This window comes from Salvelinus alpinus, chromosome 5, assembly GCF_045679555.1.
Source record: "Salvelinus alpinus chromosome 5, SLU_Salpinus.1, whole genome shotgun sequence".
NCBI lineage: Eukaryota > Metazoa > Chordata > Actinopteri > Salmoniformes > Salmonidae > Salvelinus > Salvelinus alpinus.
Genome location: NC_092090.1, coordinates 96,336,731 through 96,346,745, shown reverse-complemented (window position 1 = coordinate 96,346,745; position 10,015 = coordinate 96,336,731).

The following is a 10,015-nucleotide window of genomic DNA, read 5'->3' as shown; positions in this document are numbered from 1 at the left end:
CAGCAACGCCGATAACGCCACACAACAACAGCTCCCCGGGTTCCCATTTGTGGGCCATCAGTTGATTGATAGACGTAGGCCTTAATTAATTAATTAATTAATTATTAGTTATTTATTTTACTTGTCACATGCGGCGAATACAACAGGTGTAGTCCTTACCGTGAAATGCAAGCCCTCAACCAACAATGCAGTTTTAAGAAAATAGAGTTAAGAAAATATTTACTAAAACTAACGTCACATTTTTTTTTTTTTTTAAGTAACACAATAAAATAACAATAACGAGGCTATATACAGGGTGTACTGGTACCGAGTCAATGTGTGGGGGTACAGGTCAGTCGAGGTAATTTGTACATGTAGGTAGGGGTAGAGTGACTATGCATAGATAATAAACAGCGAGTAGCAGCAGTGTAAAAACAAAGGTGGTGGGGGGGGGATCAATGTAAATAGTCCAGGTGGCCATTTGAGTAATTGTTCAGCAGTCTTATGGCTTGGGGGTAGAAGCTGTTAAGGACCATTTTGGACCTAGACGCTCCCGTACCGCTTGCCGTGCTGTAGCAGAGAGAACAGTCAGAACACTTGGGTGACTGGAGTCTTTGCCAATTTTATGGGCATTCCTCTGACACCGCCTGGTATAGAGGTCCTGGATGGCAGGAAGCTTGGTCCCAGTGATGTGCTGGGCGGTACGCACTACCCTCTGTAGCGCCTTACGGTCGGATGCCGAACAGTTGCCATACCAGGCGGTGATACAACTGGTCAGGATGCTCTCGATGGTGCAGCTGAAGAACTTTTTGAGGATCTGGGAACCCATGCCAAATCTTTTCAGTCTCCTGAGGGGGATAAAGGCATTGTCGTGCCCTCTTCACAAGTTTATTGGTGTGTTTGGACCATGATAGTTTGTTGGTGATGTGGACACCAAGGAACTTGATCAACTCTCGACCCGCTCCACTACAGCCCCGTCGATGTGAACAGGGGCTTGTTCGGCCCTCCTTTTCCTGTAGTCCACAATCAACTCCTTTGTCTTGCTCACGTTGAGGGAGAGGTTGTTGTCCTGGCACCACCCGGCCAGGTCTCTGACCTCCTCCCTATAGGCTGTCTCATAGTTTTTGGTGATCAGGCCTACCACTGTTGTGTCATCAGAAAACTTAATGATGGTGTTGGAGTAATGCTTGCCCACGCAGTCGTGGGTAAACAGGGAGTACAGGAGGGGACTAAGCACGCACCTCTGAGGGGCCCCGTGTTGAGGATCAGTGTGGCAGATGTGTTGTTGCCTACCTTTACCACCTGGGGACGGCCTGTCAGGAAGTCCAGGATCCAGTTGCAGAGGGAGGTGTTTAGTCCCAGGGTCCTTAGCTTAGTGATGAGCTTTGTAGGCACTTTGGTGTTGAACCCTGAGCTGTAGTCAATGAACAGCATTCTCACATAGGTGTTCCTTTTGTCCAGAGTTTCTGGGATGATGGTGTTGATTTGAGCCATGACCAGCCTTTCAAAGCACTTCATGGCTACCGACATGAGTGCTACGGGGTGGTAGTCATTTAGACAGGTTACCTTCACTTTCTTGTGCACAGGGACTATGGGGGTCTGCTTGAAACATGTTGGTATCACAGACTCGGTCAGGGAGAGGTTGAAAATGTCAGTGAAGACACTTGCGCATGCTCTGAGTACACTTCCTGGTAATTTGTCTGGCCACGCGGCCTTGTGAATGTTGAGCTGTTTAAAGGTCTTGCTCACATCGGGTATGGAAAGCGTGCTCACACAGTCGTCCGGAACAGCTGGTGCTCTCATGCATGCTTCAGTGTTGCTTGCCTCGATGCGAGCATAAAATGAATTTAGCCAGTATGGTACGCTCGCGTCACTGGGCAGCTCACGGCTGGGTTTCCCTTTGTATACCGTAATAGTTTGCAAGCCCTGCCACATCCGACGAGCGTCAGAGCCGATGTAGTAGGATTCAATCTTAGTCCTGTATTGACACTTTGCCTGTTTGATGGTTCGTATGGTGGCATAGTGGGATTTCTTATAAGGATTAGTGTCCCGTTCCTTGAAAGCGGCAGGTCTAGCCTTTATCTCGGTGTGGATGTTGCCTGTAATCCATGGTTTTTGGTAGGAATATGTACGTACGTTCACTGTGGGGACGACTTTGTCGATGCACCGGTGACTGAGCTGGTGTACTCCTCAATGCCATTGGATGAATCCCAGAACATATTCCAGTCTGTGCTAGCAAAATAGTCCTGTAGCTTAGCATCCACGTCATCTGACCACTTATATATGGAGCGAGTCACTGGTACTTCCTGCTTTAGTTTTTGCTTGTAAGCAGGAATCAGGAGGATAGAATTATGGTCAGATTTGCCAAATGGAGGGTGAGTGAGAGCTTTGTATGGTCTCTGTGTGTGGAGTACAGGTGGTCTAGAGTTGCACATGTGACATGCTGGTAGAAATGAGGTAAAACGGAATTATGTTTGCCTGCATTAAAGTCCCCGGCCACTAGGAGCGTCGCTTTTGGATGAGCATTTTCTTGTTTGCTTATGGCCTTATACAGCTTGTTGAGTGCGGTCTTAGTGCCAGCGTTGGTTTGTGGTGGTAAATAGATGGCTACGAAAAATATCGATGACAACTCTCTTGGTAGATAGCAGTAGCGGCAGCGTATGTGATGAGTCAAAAGAATTAGTGCAAAATGGGGTCAATCCAGATAGTAACTATTTGGTTAACTATTCATCAGTCCGGGCATGATGACTCCTTGCTGTCCCCAGTCCGCCTGGCCTTGCTGCTGTTCCAGTTTCAGCTGTTCTGCCTGCGGTTATGGAACCCCTACCTGTCCCAGACCTGCTGTTTTCAACTCTTAATGATCGGCTATGAAAAGCCAACTGACATTTATTCCTGATTATTATTTGACCATGCTTGTCATTTACGAACATTTTGAACATCTTGGCCATGTTCTGTTATAAACTCCACCCGGCACAGCCAGAAGAGGACTGGCCACCCCTCATAGCCTGGTTCCTCTCTAGGTTTCTTCCTAGGTTTTGGCCTTTCTAGGGAGTTTTTCCTAGCCACCGTGCTTCTACACCTGCATTGCTTGCTGTTTGGGGTTTTAGGCTGGGTTTCTGTACAGCACTTCGAGATATTAGCTGATGTACGAAGGGCTATATAAAATAAACTTGATTTGATTTGATTTGATGGCTTGGGAGTAGAATCTGTTCAGGGTCTTGTTGGTTCCAGACTTGGTGCATCAGTACTGCTTGCCGTTCGACAGCAGAGAGAACAGTCTATGACTTGGGTGGCTGGAGTCATTGACAATTTTTAGGGCCTTCGTCTGACACTGTCTTGTACAGAGGTCCTGGATGGCAAGGAGCTCGGCCCCTGGGAGCTCGACCAATGCATTATAACCCATTTATTAATAGTTTATAATGCATTTTACAAATGATTAAAGACATGCTCCGGTACTTTGACCACTAAGAAAGTATTTTGTTAAACCTCCCGCTGTGGGCTGGATATGTTAATGTGTAGTTCCTACATGCATAATCTATGAGCAGAATTACTGCCGCGAAAATCCCTAGTTTGAAAGCGACTGTTTTCTTGAAGCTGTGCTGCGCCATTTTCTCTACATTTTCTCCCACGTGGGCCAGACCTTTAGCAATTAGAGTTCTAGCCAATGAGCTTCAGTCTCCTTGCATTTGAGTGACAGCTAGCAAGAGGCCTGCCCAGCGTTATCCAATCAGGTCACAATGTATGTGACATAGTACACCAATTTCGGGGACCACTTTTGGCTTGTGAGTGATACTTTCAGAACTACTGGCTAAAAAGTATACAAAAGTACCAGATAATCTCTTTAAATAACCAATAACAATGTAATTATTAACTATAGAAACCCTTTACAAATAGAACCTTATTGTAAAGTGTTACAATAAAACATGCTGATATAGTCCCTAGCTACTATTGTTGTGTCCTATTGGGCCTGGTCAATGCATGCTTACAATTTATGTTTTATTTTACACAGTTTCCTGTTAAAATAGTGTGTGTGTGTGTGTGTGTGTGTGTGTGTGTGTGTGTGTGTGTGTGTGTGTGTGTGTGTGTGTGTGTGTGTGTGTGTGTGTGTGTGTGTGTGTGTGTGTGTGTGTGTGTGTGTGTGTGTGTGTGTGTGTGTGTACAGCCCTATGGGAACAGATTCCAGGGCTTTGATGACCTCTCGCCTAAATTGTCTGTTTTCTGTTCTTCTTGTCTATACCTGTGACGAGAGAGAGACAGGGAAGAGAGAGAGAGAGACAGGGAACAGCGAGAGAAAGTGAGAGTTCGAGAGAGACAGGAAACAGAGAGAGAGAGAGAGAGAGAGAGAGAGAGAGAGAGAGACAGAGACCAGAAATGAAAGCTAAAACCGAGAGAGAGAGAGAGACAGAGAAAGCAGAAATGAAAGCTAAAACCAAAACAGAGAGGCAGCCTGACAGTGAAACAAAAGAGAAGTTAAAGAAAACATGAGTACAACTCAGCCACTCATTATGCAGAAACCTGGGATGAGGAACCTGAAACGCACGCACGCACGAACGCACGAACGCGCGTGCACACACACACACACACACACACACACACACACACACACACACACACACACACACACACACACACACACACACACACACACACACACACACACACACACACACACACACACACACACACACACACACACACACACACACACACACACACACACACACACACACACACACACACACACACACACACACACAGGTGATTAAAGCGCACCCTCTTTCTCTGATTCAAGCCCAACCGGGCCTGTGAGAGTATGACATCATACATGAGAGAAACACAAAAGGGGGGTGTATGCTACCTATTCACACTACGTCAAAAACACTGTTACCACCTTTAGGAGGAAGAGGAGGAGGAAGAGGAGGAGGGGGGAGCAGATAAGGAAATACACTTCAGATTTCAGAGGAAACAGGCATGTCATGGTTTACTGTGGTTTACTTAAGTGATAATGCCCGAGGGCCGGCAAACCGTGCCAATATACCCTCCAAATACCGGCTTCTCGGGCATTATCACTTTTATACAACGGGTTACCAACATATTCAAATAATGATTGACATATATTCATTAAAAAACGTTATTTTGATGAATTTATTCATACTATTTAATCCTTTCACAAGATATAGTCCCGACACAAATCTAGGGTTGCTACCTAAACCAGCTGGACGTTTATTCCGTCAGTTCGGTTACTAGAGACGCGACTCAGTCGTTTTAAATGTTTCATTGCCATGCTGCCTGGCTACGTTCTTATCCCTTACTTGCTAGCTAGCCAACTACGGTTAACTTTACAGTCACGTCAAAAAGTGCAGCCAGAATAACAGCAATGTAGCTGCGTTTGCATTTGTTTAATTTATGTGGATACATCCGTAACAATGAGCTAATGAGGCGCGATTTCCCCTGGCATAGAACATTTGCTGACTCGTCAGGACACTGTTGTTCAGAGGAGCTAGTCAACAACACATCTAACACAATCACTTAAATCTGAAGCTGGAAAGACAAACTAGCTGCACTTCATTTAGTTTTACATTTCTTTGTATATATCCATAAAAACGATGCCAGCTGACTCATGATTTTGACTGGCTGAGAAACGCTGCCTGCCTGCCTGTTTGTCTCATCCCGACTCTTACTATCAGACGGCTGGAGATCAAATTTGAATATTGAAACAATGTTGCAAATGTCAGAGAGGCAGACGGTAAGGTTTATACAAATCTCCGGTGTTGAAAACTAAATGTTAGTCTAAAAGAAATATGAGATAAAGTCGAGATGATTTTTATAGTGGAGATCAAGTTTATAAATTGCCTGGCTGGGCTGATGAGACAGTGGATTGAGCAGTCAGATGGAACAGAGTAAATAGGCATTTCATGGTCATAGAGTTAGCAGGTGGTCACTTCTGGAATAGACACCGACTGGAATGCGGTTTTAACCAATCAGCATTCAGGATTATTCCCATCTGTTGCATAATCTGTCGAGTTTTCGGAAATGTAGATTTTCACACGGTCCATTAAATGTTGTGAAATGCCCTCAATGAAACACACATGCATTAACGCATATGAACACACACACACATGCACAAACCCATGTGAACACACACACACACGTAGAATCTGATCGCGCATGTGCAAATTCTTCTGAATAATCTTACCAATTATCACAGGGAATTTCACAGTAATACATTCAACATGAGTCACGGAGAGAGAAGAGGAACCAGTTAAAAGGTCTTCCACTTCCCTTCCCTTTAACTTCCAATGCATCAACAGTTGTGTCTCTCAGACGTCTCCAGCCCAATTGCATGTGAAACCCCACAACCACATGTTAGTAAAAACCTTTTGACTTGTCATACCAGTTGTCTCCAAATACAGTGTGGAACAATAGCCCCACCTGGTGGGGAAGGGAGACACATTTTTATTTAAACTCATCTGGAAAAAATAGCAGTACATTTATGTAAATAATGAATGTAAATAATAATTGTGAATAATGAGAGAAGTAGTACCACAGTGTCATCTATAAATATGGGTGGATTCTTCTCCAAACGCTGACGAAGACGCGTGCGTTTGTTCTGATCGTCTACTGCTGGAAAAAATACATTTAAAAAGTAAAAAATATTTCAGTGACTGCAGGTTTTTTTTCAAGTATACGCCTTTCAAACCCGGCATCCTAAGACTTTTTGTTCCTGCAAACATTTGAGCAGAGAACGTCAATTTATCTGTCTAGAGACACCAACATATGACAGAAATCATTTTGTGGAGGATACAAAAGACAAGGGAGACGTTTGAGGTGTGATCACATGAACGTTTTTGTTATTTAACACCCATACTACGTTGATAATGTCATACATACACGTCATATAGCATCAGACGGTGACTTCAGAAAGTATTCACACCCATTGACTTTTTCCACATTTTGCTGTGTTACAGCCTGAATTTAAAATGGAGTCACTGGCCTAGACACAATGCCCCATAATGCACAAGTGGAATTTCGTTTTTTGAAATTATTACAAATTAATTAAAAATGAAAAGCTTAAATGTCAGAGTAATTAAGTATTCAATCCCTTTGTTACGGAAAGCCTAAATAAGTTCAGGAGTAAAAATGTGTTTAACAAGCCACATAATAAGTTGCATGGACTCACTCAGTGTGCATTAATAATGTTTAACGTCATGTTTGAATGATAACCTCATCTCTGTACCCCACACATACAATTATCTGTGGGGTCCCTCAGCTGAGTAGTGAATTTCAAACAAAGATTCAAACACAAAGACCAGGGAGGTTTACCAATGCCTCATAAAGAAGGGCACCTATTGGAAGATGGGTAAAAATGTAAAATGCTGACATTGAATATCCCTTTGAGCATGGTGAAGTTATTCATTACACTTTGGATGGTGTATCAATAAACCCAGTCACTACAAAGATACAGGTGTCCTTCCTAACTCAGTTGACGGAGAGGAAGGAAACCGCTCAGGGATTTCACCATGGGGCCAATGGTGACTTTAAAACAGCTACACAGTTTAATGGCTGTGATAGGAGAAGACTGAGGATGGATCAACAACGTTGTAGTTACTCCACAATACTAACCTAAATGACAGAGTGAAAAGAAGGAAGCCTGTACAGAATAACACTATTTCTATAGGAAAACCCAGATCAGACTGCTTTCCACCAGACACTGGAAGATGAATTCATCTTTCAGCAGGACAATAACCTAAAACACAAGGTCAAATCTACACTGGAGTTGCTTACCACAAATTATCAAGGAACCTACCAGGTACAACCCTAAATCTGTAAACATGGGCACCCCCTTAGATATCATCCTGACCAACTTGCCCTCTAAATACACTGCTGTCTTCAACCAGGATCTCAGCGATCACTGCCTCATTGCCTGTGTCCGTAATGGGTCCGCGGTCAAACGACCACCCCTCATCACTGTCAAACGCTCCCTAAAACACTTCAGCAAGCAGGCCTTTTTAATCGACCTGGCCCGGGTATCCTGGAAGGATATTGAGGTCATCCCGTCAGTAGAGGATGCCTTGTTGCTTTTTTAAAATGCTTTCCTCACTATCATAAATAAGCATGCCCCATTCCAAAAATGTAGAACTAAGAACAGATACAGCCCGTGGTTCACTCCAGACCTGATTGCCCTTGACCAGCACAAAAACATCCTGTGGCGTACTGCATTGGCATCGAATAGCCCCCACGATATGCAACTTTTCAGGGAAGTTAGGAACCAATATACACATTCAGTTAGGAAAGCTAAGGCTAGCTTTTTCAAACATAAATGTACATCCTGTAGCACTAATTCCAAAACATTTTGGGACACTTTTAAGTCCATGGAGAATAAGAGCACCTCCTCCCAGCTGCCCACTGCACTGAGACTAGGAAACACTGTCACCACTGATAAATCCACGATAATCGCCAATTTCAATAAGCATTTTTCTACGGCTGGCCATGCTTTCCACTTGACTACCCCTACTCCGGCCAACAGCTCTGCACACCCCGCAGCAACTTGCCCAAGCCCCCCCCCCCCCCCCCCCCCGCTTCTCCTTCACCCAAATCCAGATAGCTGATGTTCTGAAAGCCTTGCAAAATCTGGACCCCTACAAATCAGCCGGGCTAGACGATCTGGACCCTCTCTAAAATTATCTTACGAAATTGTTGCAACCCCTATTACTGGCCTGTTCAACCCCTATTACTAGCCTGTTCAACCCCTGTTACTGGCCTGTTCAACCGCTATTACTAGCCTGTTCAACCCCTATTACTAGCCTGTTCAACCTCTATTACTAGCCTGTTCAACCCCTATTACTAGCCCGTTCAACCCCTATTACTAGCCTGTTCAACCCCTATTACTAGCCTGTTCAACCCCTATTACCAGCCTGTTGAACCCCTCTTTTGTATCATCTGAGATCCCTAAAGATAGGAAAGCTGCCACGGTCATCCCCCTCCTCAAAGAGGGAGACACTCACCCAAACTGTTATAGACCTATATCCATCCTGCCCTGCTTTTCTAAAGTCTTCGAAAGCCAAGTTAACAGATCACCGACCATTTCGAATCCCACCGTACCTTCTCCGCTATGCAATCTGGTTTCCGAGCTGGTCATGGGTGCACCTCAGCCACGCTCAAGGTCCTAAACGATATCATAACCGCCATCGATAAAAGACATTACTGTGCAGCCGTCTTCATCGACCTGGCCAAGGCTTTCGACTCTGTGAATCACCGCAGTCTTATCGGCAGACTCAATAGCCTTGGCTTCTCAAATGACTGCCTCGCCTAGTTCACCAAATACTTCGCAGACAGAGTTCAGTGTGTCAAAACGGAATGCCTGTTGTCCAGACCTCTGGCAGTCTCTATGGGGGTGCCACAGGGTTCAATTATCGGGCCAACTTTTTTCTCTGTATATATTAATGATGTCGCTCTTGCTGCTGGTGATTCTCTGATCCACCTCTATGCAGATGACACCATTCTGTATGCATACCCACCACTGCCACCTCTATGCTCTCGATGGCTGGCTCTCGCTACATATTTGTCGCCAAATCCACTGGCTCCAGGTCATCTATACGTCTCTGCTAGGTAAAGCCCCACCTTATCTCAGCTCACTGGTCACCATAGCAACACCCACTCGTAGCATGCACTCCAGCAGGTATATTTCACTGGTCATCCCCAAAGCCAACACCTCCTTTGGCCGCCTTTCCTTCCAGTTCTCTGCTGCCAATGACTGAAACAAATTGGAAAAATCCCTGAAGCTGGAGACTTATATCTCCCTCACTAACTTTAAGCATCAGCTGTCAGAGCAGCTTACCGATCACTACACCTGTACACAATCCATCTGTAAATAGCACACAAAACTACCGCATCCCCATATTGCTATTTTTGTTGTTGCTCTTTTGCACCCCTGTATCTCTACTTGCACATCATCATATGCACATCTATCACTCCAGTGTTAATGCTAAATTGTAATTATTTCTCCACTATGGCCTATTTATTGCCTTACCTCCCT